Genomic DNA, 19,317 nt, shown 5'->3' on the forward strand with positions numbered 1-19,317 from the left:
AGGGGGACCAGGCACCCTGCTCCCCTCTGGCCTCACCCAGAACATGGGAGCAGAGGAACCACCGGACACGTCTGTTGGAAGCAAAATAAGACGGGCGTGTTCGGGGGTCTCCGTGGTGGGAGCGTTCCCATCACGGCCGGCCTCACCTGCCAACGTGACATCTCTGCAGGCAGAGCCATGGACAATGGGCTCTTTGACTGGTGCCGCCAGAGCATCTGGGGCGGGGCCTCCCTGGAGCCCAATCAGGCCTCAGCGAGTGGCTGGCCCCTCCTCCCTCTAGGTGGAGGTCCCAGGTCACCCAGAGAGAGGAGTGCGGAGGACCCTGGGCCCAGGCAGGCTGTGGGCTGTGAGGCAGGCATCTGGGGCCTCCCGGGGTAGGAACAGTGGGGACCGGCCAGCAGCAGCTGTGCCGGAGGCCTTGGAGAGTCCGTCCTGCCGTCCTCGGGGCATCAATGCCCCCACCTGTGTTCACTGGGGTGGCGGCTGCCCGACGGGAGGGGCGGCTGGATTCTGGGGTGTTGGGGGCATTGGGATGGGGCGACGCCCTGGCTGAGCAGGTGATGAGTCTGCTGCAGAGTGAGCCGCCCAGCCGGGTCCTCCAGCTTCAGGTCATCCCACTAGAGAGGGTCTCTGGGGACGAGGACACGGTTCCCTGCCCCCACCGTGGCACTGTGCTCAGCTGAGCAGACCCCGAGGGGACATTTCTGAGGTCCATCGCGTCCACTCTGAGAGCCCTCCTGCCTCATGCAGAGCTGGCGTCCTCTCAGGCCTCTAGCTTTCACGCGCCCACTGACGGGCGGATCACTACCTTCCGGGCCATCCCTCGCTTGCCCAGGTCCACGGCAGCTCCCGGGGGCAGCAGGCGGGACCATTGCCATCTGGGCAGGACACCAAAGTCGACAAGGTAAGTGGCCATTTTCTTGCACCTACAGGTTTTACCCCAATTCTGTTCTCAGACTGCCCCCATCTTCCTTCCTTGTACCAAGTAACCCCTCTCCTCCTTTACCCTCCAGGGCCAGGGTCCCGAGTCCCCTCACCACGTGCCTGCCTCTCCCTCCCTCCCTGTCCGCACTGTGGGATGGCTCCAGGCTGCCTCTGGGCTTGTGGGGTGGGCCCAGCACCTCTCGGGGGTCCCGCTAACAAGCCCCTTCTCCCCGCTGACATCCCTGCTGACGACCTTCCTCTGGGTGTTGCCTCTAGAAACCAGGCGGCCTCGGCTGGCAGCCCATAGGGGCAGGACGCCGGCACAGGGTCCCAGCACCGCTGTCCGCCTCGAGCTGGGGCGGGCGCAGGCGCCGGTCTCCCAGACAGACACGCACGTGCCCGTCTTGCCAATTAGGGCCCGAGGCGCCATGAGATGGGCTTGTTAGCACAGCACAGGGGGGGCCAGCACACGGTACGGCGGGTCGATGCGGGATGCGCCGCCCGCCTGCATGGACGGCCCCCCACCTCGAGGATCGATGTTCCCCCCACCATGGGGCTGAGGCGACAGCGGAGGCCCCCTGAGGCTCGGGCCCAGCGGTAGGCAGCCTCCCAGCCCGCAGGTCGGCCCTGGCAGACAAGACTGGACCACGTCCCCGATTTACAGACACAGAGACCGAGGCTCGGAGACTCTCCTTGGCTGCCCAGCTCCCCTCAGTGAGGCCAGGGTGCACATCTGGGCTCAGCCGGGGTAAGAGCCTTGCCTACAGTGACGATGGGGTGGGGGCACGCTGCTGGCAGGAGCGGGTGGGGGAGGCGTGGGGTGCCCAGGATGCTGGAAGGCAGGACCCCAACCCCCTGGGCACCTTCGACGAGTCTGCCGGCCCCTCTGGGCCTCTCAGCCGCCCCCTGCTGTCCACAGCCTGGATCTGGGTGCCCAGGGCCCCCGTCCATCCTGGAGGCTTCAGAGCAGACATCCAGCTTGATGCAGAAGGGGTGGGAGGGAAGGGCAACGCCCTCCACCCCCTTTTACAGAGGGAAGAACTGAGGGCCGGACGGGGCCTTTAGCTGCCCAGTGTCACCGGCCAGTGAGCAGAGATGCTGAGACCAGAGCCCAGGTGTGGGTGGAACCCAGGGAGGGTGGGGGCTGGATGAGGGGCAGGGAGGCCTCAGGGAGCCCACCTGGCAGCAGTCCGGCCTGGACCCCGCTCTGGCCCAGGTGGGAGAGGACGGCGGGGCAGGTGTGGGCTGGAGGGGCCCGGGCCAGCCTCCCAGGGGAGGAGCCATGCCCCCACTGTGGGGGGCCCAACACAGACCCCAGCCCAGCCTCTGTGCAGCCAGTGTCACTCCTGCAGACCCAGCAGGTGGCCATGGTGGCAGGCTGGGGCGCCCGGACCCGCCCCCTCGCCCGGCTCCTCCAAGGGACAACAGACAGACACACACGGGACGGGAGGGCCAACTACACCTTCCCCCCGTCGTTCCCACAACCTCCTGAGCTCTGGGTTTCTGTCTTTGCTGGGCCCCGGCGTGGCCGTGGGCAGCCCATCCCCTCCCCATTCCCCTGAAGAGGAACAGGGCAGCTAGAGCCCAGGACCAGCGCCCAAAGGGGCGCCGGGCCCACCCTCTGCCCAGAAGCCACACGGGACACGCCAGGCTCCCCGTAGGTGGCGGCGCCGTCTGATTTTCTTATTGTGGAAAATGCGCAGAACATAGCATTTATCCTCTTAACCATTTTCATGTCCAGTTCAGGGGCATCAGGTACATACACAGTGTGGTCACGCTGGACAGCTGTCACCATCGTCCGTCTCCAGAACTTTCCATTTTCCCAAACTGAGACTGTCTCCATTCCGCACGGATGCCCCTGCCCCTCCCCCAGCCCCTCGCCCCACCCCCTACTTTCTGTCTCTGTGACCCCAGCTCCTCCAGGGACCCCATAGGAGTGGACTCCCAGTATCTGTCCTTCTGTGTCTGGCCTATTTCACTGAGCATCACGTCCTCAAGGTCCCTCCACATTGTAGCAGGGGTCAGAGTTTCCTCCCTTTCGAAGGCTGCGTGATATTCCATCGTGTGGATGGACCACGCTGTGTTCATCCGTCATCCGTCGATGGACACTTGGGTGGCTTCCACCCTTTGGGCTGCTGTGAACGTGGGGGTACACGTATCTCTTTGTGTCCTGCTTCCGATGCTTTTGGGTGCAGACCCAGAAGTGGGATTGCTGGATCATACGGCAGTTCTGTTGTTCATTTTGGGGGGAAACTCTGTACTGTTTTCCACCATTGTGTTACCAATTTACACTCCCACCAACAGGGTGCAAGCATTCCAATTTCTCCACATCCTTGCCAGTGTTTGCTATTTTCTGTAGAAATATATATAATGTTATTATATTAAAAATATATACTTCATCCTAATAGGTGTGACACGGCCCCATTTGATATTTTTTTTTTAATTTATTTCTTTATTTTTGGCTGTGTTGGGTCTTCGTTTCTGTGCGAGGGCTTTCTCTAGTTGCGGTGAGCAGGGGCCACTCTTCATCGCGGTGCGCGGGCCTCTCACTGTCGTGGCCTCTCTTGTTGTGGAGCACAGGCTCCAGATGCTCAGGCTCAGCAGTTGTGGCTCACGGGCCTAGTTGCTCCATGGCATGTGGGATCTTCCCAGACCAGGGCTTGAACCCATGTCCCCTGCATTGGCAGGCAGACCCTCAACCACTGCACCACCAGGGAAGCCCCCCATTTGATTTTTGAAATAAAATATTTCTTATAAAAAGGTTTTGGTGCCCCTGCTTTATTGAGTGTCTGCTTCACGGGCTCCCAGCCCATTTCTTCCCCTGGATATGACACTTTGCAGCCCTCCTGGCATCAGTGGGGCCACCTGATCACGTCCAGTTTGGGGCCTTCCTGGGAGCTGCCCCCGCCCCCCAGCTGAGTGACACCAGGCGCTCACAGGGCCACGCGCTGTGGTGGGAGGGGCCTGAGGACCGCCAGGACCGGAGCCCCCGTCGACCCAGACAGAACTGCCACACGATCGAGAACTCACCCTTGGGGCTGCCCTGGTGGCGCAGTGGTTGAGAATCCGCCTGCCAGTACAGGGGACACAGGTTGGAGCCCTGGTTTGGGAAGATCCCACATGCTGCAGAGCAGCTAAGCCCGTGAGCCACAACTACCGAGCCCGCGCGCCTAGAGCCCGTGCTCCGCAACAAGAGAAGCCACCGCAGTGAGAAGCCTGCGCACCACAATGAAGAGTAGCCCCCGCTCGCCGCAACTAGAGAAAGTCCGTGCGTAGCAACAAAGACCCAACGCAGCCAAAAATAAATACGTTTTTAAAATAATTAAAAAAAAAAAAAACTCACCCTTCAATTCTGCTCAGCCGCTGAGATCCGGGCCACCCGGGGTAGGGCTGTGGGAGAGGTGCCAACCTGGCAGTGCCTGGATGGCCAGCGTGGTGCCCGGGGGCTCTCGCCTCCTGCCCCCCCGCCCCGCCCAGGTCTCCCCCTGCAGCCGAGCCCATGGGGGAGGCCAGAGCGGCGCGCGGGCGTGTGGGCCCCCGGGAGCGGCTTAGCCGCGATTCCCCGGGTCAGTGTATCAGCCCAGCCCTGGCCCGGCAGCCAGATGGTCGCTTCAGCAGGGAGAGAAAAACCTGACACACCATTTCAAACCGATTTCACGGCGGGCCTCCGGAGAGCCGCAGCAAGCTCCTGGCGATCCGATCTGTTGTGAATAAATATGACAAAATTGCCAATTACGGGAGGGAGCCTTCAATGACGCGGCCAGGCTGGCCGTGGCCGTGCACTCAGGGCCTGGCACCCCTGGGGAGGCGGCCCAGTGGACAGAGAGCACCGGGCCCGGAGGAGGGGAGCTGGGCCAGGGCCAGATGCCGACCCGCAGGAACAGGGGTGAGGCGGCCGGGGGCCCGCCGGCTACCGCCCTCCCCCTACACCCCAGCCCGGCTTTGGCCCTGCCTGCCCTCTGCCGCCTACAGGGGCTGCCAAGTGGGTCCTGGGCAGGGCGGTGGCTCTACTGGGGGGTGACGGCCCCATGCCCACCTGGCGCTCAGCTCAGCGGCCCCCTGCAGCCTGGCTCGGACGGCACCCTCCCGGCCGGCCGGCAGCTCCCAGGCCCAGGTCTCCAGTCCACAGAGGAGACCCGCAGAGAGGTGGAGACCCGCCCCAGTCACCTAGCAGCGGGCGATGAGCAGAATTCAGAAGGCGCGTCCCCTCCCACTGCCCCATGGCCACCCAGCACACAGGACAACCGTGGCCCCTGCTCACCCCTGCTCACCCCACCTCAGCAGCTCCGTGACGGGCCAGCCAGACAGCCTGTGTCTGAACTTGCATCTGCCATGTGGCCCAAGGCCCCCCCTGCCATGTTGAGATTTGCACCCATGATGTATCCTAATCAGGTATGTAAGGTGACAGACGTGGAGACCACTGCCTTGAAAGAAGAGTTCATCACTCACAGTTCCCCAGAGGAGGGGGCAGGCCAGGCAGGGCCACACGGGGCAGCAGCGGGTCAGTCCAGAGGCAGAAGGAACCTGGGGGCAGCAGGGCCCAGAGCCTTTACTGCAGTTTTCAGGGGATGGAAAGGGTGAGGCGGGGTCAGCAGTGCACTGGCTTATGGTTGGATGGAGTGAAGAACTGGGGCAGGCTCTGGGCTATAGGGGGGTCTCCAGCTGTCTGCTTCCTGGCCCTGGGCGACTGAGGGCAGGGAAATATTGCCCTGGGAGCGTGGGAGCCTGAGAGAGGAGGGGTGGGCTCTGTGTTGGCTGGTTCCGTACGATAGGCGCGCTCATGGGAGTATCTGTTACCTCTCAGACCAGCTAACCCTGGGGCAAGGGGCACTTTCTTCCTGGCCAGCAGGGCCCCTGAGACATCAAAGCGTCGTAAAATACAGAAAATAAAAACCATGGCGGATACGCCTGCCCCTCCGCAGCGTTCAACCTCCATCTGCAAAACAGGAACGCGAGCAGGTTGACGCCCCCCCACTCAGCCCCAGGCATCTGCACCCCAGGGCTGTTGGTCCCCTCACTGCTGGCCTGGCATCAACCCGCCAGGCAGGGGCCGTATCTGGGCCCCCCCCAACAATGTGGATCAGCTCTGCCCATCGTGTCTCCCCTCCCTCTGCTGGAGGGGGAGGGGCTAGACTCCCTCTGCATAGACCTCAGTCCTAGCCCCTTACACCCAGCCTCCTTCGGGCCTTTGTCCAGCCCAGACCCAGGAATCATGTGGACTCAGGTGAAAATATCAGCCCTTCCCTTCACGGGCTGAAAGACCAAATAGGCAGGATAGTACCCACCTCCCAAATACTTTATCTGAAAGACTTAGCACAGTGCCTGGTACATGAAGAGCACTGAACGAATGATGGCCACTGCCGGCACCATCACCTTCGTCGCCAGGACCATCAGTGCCTTTATCACCGGCAGCGCCATCATCGTCTCCATCACCTTTGCGGTTTTCTTTCCCGTGTCCTCCTCTCTCCCTGCTTTCTGAGCTCCCTGAGGCCTGTAGGACAACTTCTCATTGTTGTGTTTCTGGCACAGGGCCTGGGGCCAGGTGGGAAAGCCCAGACTCTGAACTCGGGTTGACCTGGGTCTGAACCCTGATGCAGGCCCTGGACCGTGATGTAAGTTGTACACTGCACAATCCTAGGAGAGCCATTTCTGGGGTGCTCACCCACTTACCAGCTTCATGGCTCTGGGCAGGTTACTTGAGGCCTTCAAGCCTCCAGTTCCTCCTCTGACAAACAGGCTTGTTCTTCACGGCCGTTTCTGAGACATGAATGAGTTGGTGCAGGTGACGGCTGGGCAGAGTGCGTGCAGAACGACCTCCGGTTGATTCCCCTCTTCCCCCAGAGTGCACCTCGCAGGCCTCTGACCACCCTGTTCTCCTTGTAGACATCCCTCCATAACAGCACAGTGCCCTGCGTCCCCCCGTCCCCAGGGCACCCAGTGCTTCCTTCAGGGTAGCCTGTGATGCCCGCCGAGAGGCCAGTTCCCCCTCAGGACCCTGTGGGCACACCTGCTCCTCCACCCGGATGGCCCTTCTGAGGGCAGGAAGGGTGTCCCTGTGCCAATGATCCCACAAGGGGTGGCACCCCAACTCCGCCCTCCCCAACCTCCTCCCATCACAGGACCAGAGCGAGCCTCTTCATAGGAGAACTTTTTTTTTTTTTTGCGGTACACGGGCCTCCCACTGTCATGGCCTCTCCCGTTGCGGAGCACAGGCTCCGGACGCGCAGGCTCAGCGGCCATGGCTCACGGGCCCAGCCGCTCCGCGGCATGCGGGATCCTCCCGGACCGGGGCACGAACCCGTGTCCCCTGCATCGGCAGGCGGACTCTCAACCACTGCGCCACCAGGGAAGCCCAGGAGAACATTTTGAAAATCCAGAAAAGCACAAAGAGAAAACAAAACTTACCACAATCCTGACATCCTGCAATAACTCTGTTTATTAAGCACAGGCACACGTCGGAGATGTCACGGGTTTGGCTCCAGACCACCGCAAAGAAGAGAGTATCGCGGTAAAGCCACTCACACCAACTTCTCGGTTTCCCAGTGCAGATAAAAGCTGTGTTTGCCCTACACTGTAGTCTATTAAGTATGCAATAACCTTATGTCTAAAAAACAATGGACCTACCTTAAAGAAAAATACATTATCACTAAAAAATGCTATAACCATCATCTGAGCCTTTAATGAGTTGTAATCTTTTGGCTGGCGGAGGGTTTGAAATATTTCAAGAATTACCAGAATGTGACACAGAGACACGAAGCGAGCAGACGCTCTTGGGAAAATGGTGCCGATAGACTCGGGTCCCCACAGACCTTCAGTCTGTGGAAAATGCAGTATCCGTGAAGCGCAGTAAAGCGAGGTGTGCCTGTATCTTAAATTACTAAAGCTATCATACTTTATAGAAAAGTCAGAAAACAGAAAAGAGCAGCTGCTCTCCGCCTCCGCAGCTCACCACACTGTCCTCTGCCGCTCCACCCCCCCAGGCTTTTTCCTGCTGCACGTGTTTCTTACATGTTACACCCCTAATGCACACACAGTTCTATCCGCTGCTCTCCCTTCCGCGTTACACTGCAGACGCGTCTGCATTTCACCGCTCAGCCTTTGTAATGATCACTTTTAATGACTGCCTAGTATTCCATCGAGTCTGTGGACTATAATTTACTAAACTACTCCCTGATGGTTGGACATTTCAGCTGCTTCCAATTTTTTTTTTTTTTGGTCGTTAAAAATAACGTTACAGTGAGTATCTTTGGGCCTAACGCTCTCCCCATATTTGGGGTAATTTCCTTGGAAGAGCCTCCCACACGTGGCATTACTGGTCAGAGATGTCGAGCGTTTCCACGGTGCTGAGCCCATGTTGCCAAAGGTCTTTCCAGGGCCGGCCCGGCTTCCAGCACCGGTGGCCAGGGGTCCCTGTCTCCCTGCGCCTCCGTGAACTGGGGATTCCCGGCCTCAAGGGCTTGTCTGGGTCGGACGCTGGAGTCCAACCCCACATGGGGCCCCATCAAACACCATCCAACTCACGTGGACTCTTTCTGTGTGCCTGGATCAAATGGTGAGACGGTTGCAGGCTTGGAGCTCATGGTGGAGCTGGGGAGGGGGGTAAGATCACGGCCCCCGGGATGTGCTGGGAGGGGGCAGAGTGTCTGTGCACCCACAGCTCCCAGCTTTATACCTCCCACCCCCCGTCCCCCGTGATACCTCATCCCTTCCTTCGTGTTTAATTCACGGAGTTCTTTTCCTGTTGGCTTGCTCTTCTCGCCTTTGGTGTATGAACTCCATGAGGTCAGGGGCTTTGTCTCTTTTGCTCAGTACTGAAAAATAAACGAGAGCAGTGCCCTGCATTTAAGTTGCTCTAAAAATAGTAAATGGTGGGGCTTCCCTGGTGGCGCAGTGGTTAAGAATCTGCCTGCCAATGCAGGGGACACGGGTTCGAGCCCTGGTCCGGGAAGATCCCACATGCCACAGAGTAGCTAAGCCTGTGTGCCACAACTGCTGAGCCTGTGCTCTAGAGCCCGTGAGCCACAACTACTGAGCCCACGTGCCTCAACTACTGAAGCCTACGTGCCTAGAGCCCACGCTCTGCAACAAGAGAAGCCACCGAAATGAGAAGCCCCTGTACCACAACCAAGAGTAGCCCCTGCTCGCCACAACTAGAGAAAGCCCGTGCGTAGCAACGAAGACCCAACGCAGCCAAAAATAAATACATTAATAAATTTATCAAAAAGAAAAACAGTAAATGGTTGGATGGAGGGATAGAGGGGAGGACGTATAGGTGGATGGGTGGATCATGGATGGATAGATGGATGACGGATGGGTGCATGGATAGGTGGGTGGAGGGATGAATAGATGAATGAAAGAAAGAAATTAGAGCCTCTTTTAAAAGACTGAAAGGGACTGAGGAGAAGAAGGTGGCCAGGAGGGTGTGGTCACCCAGGGGATGAGGAAAGAGTGTGTCAGGCTTGGGTGGCGACTGGTGCCTCTGAAGGACACAGGAAGGGGATTGGTTTGCCAGGAGCTGAGTCTGATTTTAGAACTTTTGAAAACTTTTTATTTTGAAGTAATTTCGGACTTGCAAAAATGCTGCAAAATTGTGGACAGGATTCCAGTTATCCTCACCCAGCTTCCCCTAATGTCACATCTTACAGAACCGGTGGTGTGCTTGTAAGGTCCCCCCTCCCCCCAAAAGTCCTGCTTTGCGCCGCTAGCCTCTCTCCGTGGTATAAATGCTCCCACCGCGGCCAACCTGCATAACTTACAGCTGGTTTGCAAAATTCCTGACTACCTAACAGTTGATTCCCGCCAGCGTCCTGGGTATAGATGCGGTTCCTGATACAAGCCTTTTCCAAGGGTCACCAGTCGTCCTGCTGACGCCCGTGTCCTGTCCCACGACCTTGCGTTGCACGTAGCTGTCACATCACCGTCGTCACGGTCATTCTGGGACAGCACCTCAGTCTTTTTTGCGACACTGACATTTGTCAAGAGTGCCGGCCAGCTGCTTTGTCAGACGCTCCTCCGTGTGGCTTTGTGGGGTCTCCTCATGACTGGGCCCGTTCGGGCTGTGTGTTCAGGGCAGGAACATCCCCAAAGTGATGCCGTGTCTCCCCGGGGCCTCAGGTCAGGGGAGCCTGGGATGTTTGTCCCGTCCCGGGTGGTGCCAGCTTGATCACCTGCTGGTGCCTATTGGCTTTCTCCCATGTGAAGTTCTAGTTTTCTCTTTGTAATTAATCAGTAGATTCAGGCCCAGAAGGGAATGAAGTACTGACACCTGCTCCAATGTGGCTGCACCTTGAGGACATGCCGCTCAGCGAAATAAGCCAGACACAGAAGGACAGACGCTGCGATTCGACTCACGTGAGGACCCTGGGGGAGCCAGGGCCACAGAGGCCGGAAGTAGGGGGTGGGGCCGGGCTGGGGGAGGGGAGGGGCAGTGAGTGTTTAATGGGACAGAGTCTCAGTTCGGGACGATGAAAATATTCTGGTGGTGACGCTGCACAACAGTGTGAACGTTCTTAATGCCCCTGCACTGGACACTGCAAAGGGGTTAAGATGGTAAATGTTATGTATATTTACCCCCCCACACACAAGAAAGTCCAGGAAGTTTAATAAGTGTCTCTCCGGGGAGGTACATGGAAGAGTGTGGGTTCCTGTGTCTCATCTCCCTTTTGCCCACTAACTTTCGCGTCCATCACTGACTCTTACACCACCCGTTTTCGAGGACATCTCGACGCCAACCTGCTTCCTTCTCCCCGAAGCCAGACAGCCAAGCGGCTTTAACCCCGAGGACGTGCCCCACGATGGCGACGCAGGACCCAGAGCGGCAGAGTGCAGTGGACGGCGGCCGTGGGGCAGGCACTTCACCCCACACTGCCTGGTCCCCCCGAGCAGGTGGGCAGCGCAGCTCCCGCGACACGGCCGGGCGTGCGTCCCTGGTGGGCAGGCCGCTCCGTCCTGGCTCGTGTCCTCTAACTGGAAGGGGGAGGAAGGGGCACGGATGGACCTCTGGTCTCGCCTCCACAGCCCTGCTGCACCCAGACTCGGCCGCATCTCAGGGGCTGCCCGGAGCCTCAGGGCACGCGCGGGTGCCCGTCCATGGTGGCCCAGCCTGCATTCCCTCCCATGCGTCCAAATGTTCCAGAAAGTGTGCTTAGAAACGCCCCCACCCCGTGCTCCAGCCCCTCCTGCTCTCGTTCTAGGGCGGAGGACAGCGGCCTGGACAGACGGACCAGTGGCCCTCCCGGCGCCGCGCCCCCTTCACCTCCACGTCTTAGAGCCTCTGCCCAGCTTCTCTGGCTCCTCTCCCAGGCCTTCCAAGCGGAGCTGCAGCCATTCATCACGGCCAGATGAAGACTGTCCCGAACGGAGAGCCGGCGGCCCAGGTGATGAGAGGCCCCTGCCCCACAGGCCCTCATGGTCCCCAGGGGCCGAGCGTGAAACTCTGCTTGTGACAAGCGTGACAACCATAACACACCTTGTGGTCTCATCTTTGCCGGCGGGGCCCTGGCTCACTCTCCTCCGGGCAGCCCCCGGGATGGGCGGGGGGAGGGCAGGGGAGGGGAGGGGAGGGGGAGGGGAGGGGGAGGGGCCCCGGCCGTCCAGGGGGAGAAACTGAGGCCCAGGGGGCAGAGGCACTTACCAGTGACTCAGTGGCAGAGTCCACACAGCCGCTCTGGGTCCTCCTCCCAGGCAGCCGGCCAATCCCTGGAGTGTCCCCTGGGGGGTGAATGGAGGGACCCCCAGAATCCCGGCCTGGAAGCTCAGGGTGGGGGGCCCAGAGACGTGGCCCACCACCCAGCGTGCATAGAGCCGGGAGCACCGAGCACAGAGCCAGCGAGCAGGGGGGTCTCCAGCCCCTTCCTGTGCAGGGCCATGTGCGCCCAGACTGCCCTCTACTTTAACATCAGTTGTCAGGGGCTAGCGGGGGCGGCCGGTTCACCCCATTTGTCCGTGAGAACTTCCCGTGGCCGCCGTTCTCACCTGCCTCTGTGGCCCTCCCCCACCCCCCCTCCCGGGGCCCAGGCTGGGACAGGAGGCCGGCATCCTGTGTGACCTTGGCGGGCTCCTGTCCCTCTCTGGGCCACGGTTCCCCCATGTGAAAAATGAGGGTGTGGCCCAGGGGTCTGCAGTTCTGATGAGCAAGTGCAGGCTGCCTGGGGTCCCAGTCCCAGAGGGGCCCCCCTCCCTTCCCCAGCCTCAGTTTCCTCATCTGTAAGATGGGATGAAGAGTCCTTTCAGGGCCTCTGGGTAGCAGGGAGACCCGGGAGTTAGCCAAGGTGTTGGGCAGACCCCAGGGGACCCATCCCAGACTGGCCCCACCCACAGTCCTCACTGGGTGCAAAGTTTCTGCCCCGCACGGGGGTCTCTGACCCGGACTTCCCCCCGGGCTGCAGACCCCTCATCTCCTGCCCGGGCGTCACCTGACCTGTGTGGTGCTCCCTGCAGCCCCTCCCGCCCGTCTGGGCTTCTCTGTTGTGAGCCCTCCCGCCCACCTGCTGGGCTCAGATGAAACCCGCGGTGTGTTTTTCTTAGGGGGGGCTAATCTGCTGGAACAGGGGCCTCTCAACCAGCCTGGGGGCGGCCAGTTCTCAGAGCAGCCGGAGGTCAGCCGTCAGGACGGTGAGGACAGAGCGGTGCTGGGATGCTGCGGGGACCCGGGCAGGGCTCTGGGGGCCCCAAGCCCTGAGGCTCTGCCAGTGTGTGCCCAGCACTGTGTGCGGGGCCACCGGGCACCCCATCCCCAGGGAGGGCACCTCACACCTCCAGGCTCCGGGTCCAGCTCTTCCCGCTGCCCTCCCCCCACAGCGGGCCTTGCACTCTTCCCAGGACGGGCCGCTCAGCACCCCGCCCAGCAGCTCGTCCCCATCACCCTCCGAAGGAGACGGCTAAGGGCCCCTCGGCCAGGAGTGGACATCTGGGCAGGTCCTTCCCAGGCCCCCACAGGCCCACTCCATTCCACCTTCCGTCTGGGTCCTCATGGCCTCCACACATACACACAGACCTCGGCCGAAGGCCCGGCCCAGCCTGGAGGGGCTCAGCCCATCCACAGGATCGTCCACATCTTGGCTGCAGGCTGGTCTCTGAAAAGTTGCACGGAAGGGCTGGTCCGCCAGCCTCCTCCGTCCTGCGGGGCCAGAGCGGGGACGGGGAAGTGCTACGGAGCACCGAGCCGCTGGGTGGGGTCCTGATGGCCGTGCGCCCCAGGGCTCAGCTCAGGCCGAGTGGGCCGGGGGCACGGGGTCCCTCAGTGGAGCCCAGCTCCCCTCTGCCGGGCCGGGCGAGCTTGCCTACCCCAGTCTCTCCTGCTTCCTGTCTGGGATGGGGCCGATGGCCGTCCCAGGCTCACGGGAGGGAAGTGCTCTGCGGACTGTGGGTGCCGCCAGAATGTTTGAGGAAAGGCTCTTGCCTGAGAAGGGACAGAGCCACCTCCTCACAGCCACGAGCCCCCGTGCGTGTTCCGGCCACTGGGAGGGCGGCCGTTCTGCCGCCAGTCAGCTCCCAGGGCAGGCCTCCCCTCCCCTGCACTTGGGCCAAGGAAGGCCCGGGGCTCCCCGGCTGCTGCATCCTGTTCACGTTCTCACTGACCTGCCTGGTGGCCGGGCCATCGGCACACCTGGACCCATTCCCCCCCCAACTCTTCAAAGACGGGCTGGACCCACGGGCCCTGGAGCAGATGGGGAGGCGGGCTCCTCGCAGGCCAGCATTTCCTACCTAGTGTCATGACCGCCATGACATGCGGAAGCCCAACAGCCCGTGGGAGCGGGGGTAGGGGGTTCCTGGCCTGATGGAGGGGGCGGCAGGATCAGAGGAGCCTTCCCAGAGCAGGTGACTTCTGAGCTGAGCTCAGGAGTGGGCACGAGGGCTCCCGGCAGAAAACACCGCAGGGCAAAGGCCGTCACCAGATCCCGCGCGACACCCAGTCTCCGGCCCCACTGCCCCAACCCCCAGTCCAGACCCCGAGTGCCCTCTGCCCACCATCTCCCATGCACGACCCTGTCTTCCTGCATCTAAAATGTGTGTCCGAGGAGTTCCCTGCTGGCCTAGTGGTTAGGGTGCCAGGCTTTCACTGCCGTGGCCCAGGTTCAATCCCTGGTCAGGGAGCTGAGATCCCGCAAGCTGTGCAGCATGGCCAAAAAAAACCCAACAAAGTGTCCAGAGTGTGTCTGGGAGAAGTTCCTTCAGGCCCCCAGCGCTGGTTGAGTCAAATCGGACTGACCACAACCAGGTTTACTGAACAGGCTGACTGTCCACCCGGCTGCCACCTGCTGTGTGACTCGGACCCACTGCCTCTGGGCCTTAGTTTCCCCATCAGTACAACCCAGGGTCCTGTGCTGATCATTTGAGTTCTGCAGGGACAGATGAGGGTGCTGGCCCAAGAAGGGTGTTCCCTGCTCCCACCCCATTCTCCAGGGTGCCCCTCGCCTTGGCCCATCCTCCTGAGCTCGCTTGGACCATCCGCTCATCCCCAGACTTGCTTCTCTGCCCCGAGGGTCACTCAGTCCTGACCTTTGGAGGGTGAGGTAGGCCCCACTCTCCTTCCAGACCTGGGCATGGCCCGAGGGTTCTTGCCCAGGACAGCGGCTCAAGGCTGCAGTGCTCGCCTGGGGCCAGCTGTGGACTTGGGCCGGCTGCCAGACCAGCTGAGCCTCAGTTTCCTCCTCCGTGAAATGGGTACAAGAAGAGCGCCTGCCCCCCAGGGCCGTGGGGAGGGTTCAGTGGGCTCCCCACTCATCCGTGGCCGTCGCTCAGTAAGCTCCCAGCACAGGCTCGTGGCGGCAAGACTCACACGCTCGGCCACGACCTGGAAGCTACCCTCCAGGCAGCCCCTCAGCACCCTCCGAGACTGCTGCTTCCCTGCAGACACGCGCCATCTTCGGCCTCTCTGACGGGGGCCCAGCCATGCCCACAGGCACCCCCCTCACCTGTCCCCGTCGCCTCCGGGGAGGGGGGAGCTGCCAGCAGACCCTCGATGCGCAGCCGGCAGAGGCTGGGGGTGCAGCGAGGCCAGGGCAGCCCGGGTCCCACCTAATAGGTGTGTTTTCACATCCCTCGCCACCGCTGGGAGGTTTTGCATCAGCTTCCAGGGAGGACGGCAATGTCCCTGTATGGAGAATGGGCTGGTGACGGCTAATTGATTTTACAGCAGTACCGAAGGACAGACAATGAAAGGGCCATCAATTTAATCCAGTATTTAATGGTTCCAATTTAGCCCCTGTAAACGCTCACTAAGCTAATTTCTCCGGGTTCAGCAATCTGAAAAGCTATCATATCTCTAATCTCCTTCAATATATTCATCTGGAAAAGGGAATTTAGCCAATTCTGATGTGCGGAGATGATCTGTTAGCACAGTGTAAATGTTTATAACACGGCAATCGAGTTCGTTTATAAGGATATGAAAAGTTTTATTGGGGAGGGCACTGGAGTGGAACCGGCGGATAATAGGCAGTTACCCAGCAGGCTCTGGGTGCCCGGGAGCGGGCAGGCATGCAGAAAAATACTCGGATTTGCTCTAATCCCAAATTGTGAGCTAAAGTTCGGCCCAGTACACAATGCGCCTGGAACTCGGCTGCACAAGTGAGTGGCTGCCGTCCCCCCAGACCCCGGCCCTCCCGCCGGCACAGCGCACCCCACCCGCTCATACAAAGGCGGCGCGAGTGGAGGGCTGCCCGGGGCAGGCGTCGCCGCTTGGGTCTCCCTGTCCGATTTCCAGAGCCCAGGGCTGATGGAGATCCGGCCCTTCTCCTTGGGCCGGACGGCTGAGCTGGCAGGTCCCTCCCCGGCAGTGCAGTCGGATGGGATTTATTAGAAAAAGAGACAAGGCCAGCTGTTCTTCTTCACTGAGGATGGAGCGGGGGGAAGCAAGCTTAAATTACCGAGCAGGATTTCGGCTGCCACAAAGGTTTCGTCCCTGGGAGGGGCTGGGAGGTTTGTCCCCTTCTCTTCCCGCCGGGAGCACCACCTCCAAGTGACCTTTCCCAGGGAAGGTGCCCGGCAAGGGTGGCAGAGGAAGGCAGTCCCCATGGAGGTGCCCGCGCCCCTGCTGGCCGGGAGCCCTCCTGCCGCTGTCCTGAGGCCCCGGACCCAGGCACTGGGGGCTGAACGTGGAAGGCCCCGTCCCCAGCGCGCCCCGGGTGGGTTGTTTATTTTTGTTTCCCAGCCGTGAGGTTGCAGCTCAGTGGATTACTCGGTGCTAACGAGCCAGCCCGACCCCCCCATTAAGTGTGGTTTTCGAGCATTGTTGTTTTTCTCACATCCATCCTGTTTTTAAAGAAAATACTCCCTGTAGCGGCAGCACAGAAATTAGGGAGGCTGGGAGTCTGGAGAAATGCCACCGGCCTCCTGCACATGTAAGGATGACCAGGCAAATGTGGGCGGGCGGAGGGCACAGCCTGGGAGGGACGGCAGGAGGCAGGATGCCCCTAGGGGCAGCTGCCCTGGGCCGGGACACCAAGGACCCTGACAGGGCTGCCCCAGGGACTCCCCGAGGCCTGGGGACCCAGGTGGCCCATCTTGGGCCCAGCCCCTCCCCAGGGCCTGGCTGACGAGGCCAGAAATCGATTGGCCACACAGCCGTGACTGCCGCTCCTGTCCCACCCCCAAGATGGGGGCCCCAGAGGGCAAGGGCCACATCTGGCGCTGGGGTCCCAGCTCCCAGTGCGGAGCCTGGTAGGCAGTGGGCACACAATACACGCTTGGTAAACAGGCTTATGGATGCCTACCTGTGTGCACTGGGGGAGGGCTTGGAGTGGAGGGGGCACCGGTCAGAGGTGGGCAGCCTGGGCTGGGATCTGGGCCCGCCAGTGCCCCTCCCCCGAGGTGGGGCTGGAGGAGACGCTGAGGGCAGCACACAGCCTGGCCCCTGTGGACGGGGACACTGGCCGTCCCCTCTGAACCCACCCACTGGGCATCCAGGTGGATCTGGGCCTGGGAGGACAGCCCAGCCTCGGGCCATGTGCCGGGCCTGCTCCTGGCAACTGGGGACCCTCCCCACCATCCCGGCCCACCCACCCATCCATCCAGGTGAAGGCAGCCCATCTGGCCTCTCCAGGCTCAGCTTTTGTGTCCAACATCCCTGGCCAAGGCCGGCCTGGGGGGAGGGGCGGGGGCCTCATTTCACACTGAGCTGAACACAGGGAATAGGGATCCTGCACCCCGCATTCCACATGGCTTGAAGCCCTCACACACAGGCTCCTGGACAGGCCGGGGCCGGGGTAGGGGGTTGCAGGAGTGCGTGGTACCAGGCCGCTCCGTCCGTCTTCAGTAGCCCTGGGTGCAGAGCGCCGGGGGGCGTGTCCCCTCCAGCCCACAACCTCCGGGGCTGCCTGCCTGGGCAAGGGCTACCCCACAGTCCAGGCGTGCAGGGGCCACGGCCACCCCGGGCACACACTGAGCCCCGCCACCCCCGAGCGACACACAGGGGTACTTACGTTCACACAGACACATGGACACACTCGGGCCCTGTTCAGATACGTCACACAAACAGCCACAGACACAGGCATCCCCACCTACACACCCACACACACTTGAAATGCGGGCTGTGATCCTGGTCTGTGGGGCTGCTGCTCTCGATACATTCGCCCAGCCAAGAGCTGACTGAGCTCAGCTGCTCTCCCCAGAGGCCCGGAAGGTGAGTTCCAATCAGAACGCAACTGGAAGCAGGTGTGTGGCTCTGGGCCGCACCCTGCCCCTTTCAAGCCTTTCTATGCCAGTGGCTTTCCAGGGTCAACAAAGACTCCACAGCCAGAGAGAACACAACTGTACTGGGGAGGGAGCACAATAAAGGGGCTCTTTCTCACTACAGTGTAAATGACTATCTTCCTGTGAAGGAATCTGACTGCAGGAGGGGGCAGACAAAGGAAGCTGGGTGCCTTGGCTCCCATCCCCTGGCCTGGGGCTGGCGTCTCTGGGTGGGAGCTCTCCAGGCCTGCCTTGCACCTGGCCCCCATCGGTGGGTGGGGCCCCAGGACCAAGACCAGGTGGGACCAGGAACCAGTCAGCACCTGGGTGGCCACTCACTGCCTGCTTCTCTGTTTGGAGAGATTTCCTCCCCTGAGGTCTGCCTGACCTGAGCTTTACAGCAATGCCCAAGCGCAGGGCAAACCTGGCAACCACGGTCATCTCTGGACCCGCCGGTGACACCTTCCACCCGGGAGGGGAGCGCTGGCCGTGCGTGCACTGAGCACCCACCGCCCCTTGCGTCCCCAGGCCCGGCAGCCCCTTGGCGGGCCGTGGGTGCCCAGCCCGCCTGCACCAGGCCCAGCAGTGCAGCCAGGGGAACTCAGCTTCCCAGCACCGGATGGTGACGCCATGCATGCGGGTTTACGGCAGTCAGGAACGTTCTTTCCACTGTAAATTATAGTTAACATTCCGCAGAACTTTACTGCATTTTGTGTTTCGGTTTATGAAATGTCTGTATCTAACTTCAAGCCCTGGTAAACATCTTTGCTTATGCTGTTCTGCGATTCCTTACTTGAGTATTTCAATTTAATTTCACAGTTCATATACCTTAAAGTTTTGGCTTTTCCCCTCCCTTCCCCACTCACTCAGAGACGCCAGCCTGGCCTTGCCCGGCCCAGGTTGGCTCCACGGCGAGGCGAGGAGAGGCTTGGCCAGCCCGGTCGGAGGACCCCGCCACCCCAAGGTCTGGGCTGTGAGGCAGCCCACTACCCCTGGGCACAGTGTCTGGGCATCCCAGGGCCTCGCCAGGCAGCCACCGGGAGGAGGGGCAGCACGGAGGGCTGGGGTGGGGGGCAGGAAGCCGGGGTCGGTTGCATGCCCGGCCCATAGCCTGGGAAGGAGGGGAGGGGCTGCAGGAGACGTTTGCTGCAGAGCCCGCTGGCCCCCGGTCTGTGGTCTCAGCCACACTGCTGAGGGTGGGGGAGGGAAGAGGAGGTAGCCAGGGAGAGGCTGGCCCCCAAGGACTGGCACGTCCAGAGGACGGCTCCAGAACGTGCCCGGCCCCGGGGCCCGCCGCCCATCGGCCCCGCGTCCCCCCTCGCCTGCCCCGGAGGCGTCCAGACCGCTCTCGCTGGGCTTGCCATGGCAGGTCCCACCCCTCTCTGGCCTCCACCGCTGCCGGGAGCCAGGACTGGGCCATCTTCAGGCCAGGCGGGCACAGCTCTGCCGAGGCCTGCACTTCACCCCGGCATTCTGAGTCTCTGGGGGTGGGCAGGGACTTTGGGAAGAGTTGGAGACCCTAGCAGCCTCCCTCCGCCAGGCTGAGCAGGTGGGGAAAGGCTCGCTCGCCCGTGTGTACCTCGGTTGGTCCATGTTTACGTCGCCTCTGTTCTGGCTTGAGTATGAAAATCTCCCGGGGCTCTGGTGTCTGAGCAGCCCCAGGTAAGGTAAGGACATGCGTGTCCTGCCTACCTGAGCCACCCTGGCGTGGGGCAGCCCTGA

The 19,317-nt window shown here is 61.3% G+C and overlaps 2 long non-coding RNA genes across 4 annotated transcripts; one reads left to right on the forward strand and one right to left on the reverse strand.

Annotated features, from left to right (window-relative positions):
• Positions 1–285: 285 nt before the first annotated feature.
• LOC117200978 (uncharacterized) lies at positions 286–3,358 on the forward strand. The gene is made up of 3 exons (XR_004482861.2): positions 286–1,672; positions 1,844–2,039; positions 2,666–3,358. It is a non-coding gene; the product is annotated as an uncharacterized LOC117200978 (long non-coding RNA).
• Positions 3,172–8,422, reverse strand: LOC117200977 (uncharacterized). 3 transcript variants are annotated; one of them, XR_007471987.1, is made up of 5 exons: positions 7,330–8,421; positions 5,196–6,681; positions 4,268–4,625; positions 3,955–4,024; positions 3,233–3,277 (listed from the first exon to the last, which is right to left on the reverse strand). It is a non-coding gene; the product is annotated as an uncharacterized LOC117200977 (long non-coding RNA). The 3 variants fall into 3 exon arrangements; XR_007471986.1 differs by having other exon boundaries at positions 3,172–3,277; positions 3,955–3,994; positions 4,268–6,681; positions 7,330–8,422; XR_007471985.1 differs by lacking the exon at positions 3,955–4,024 and having other exon boundaries at positions 3,178–3,277; positions 4,268–6,681; positions 7,330–8,422.
• Positions 8,423–19,317: the final 10,895 nt, after the last annotated feature.

Source organism: Orcinus orca, chromosome 16 (assembly GCF_937001465.1).
Source record: "Orcinus orca chromosome 16, mOrcOrc1.1, whole genome shotgun sequence".
Lineage (NCBI taxonomy): Eukaryota > Metazoa > Chordata > Mammalia > Artiodactyla > Delphinidae > Orcinus > Orcinus orca.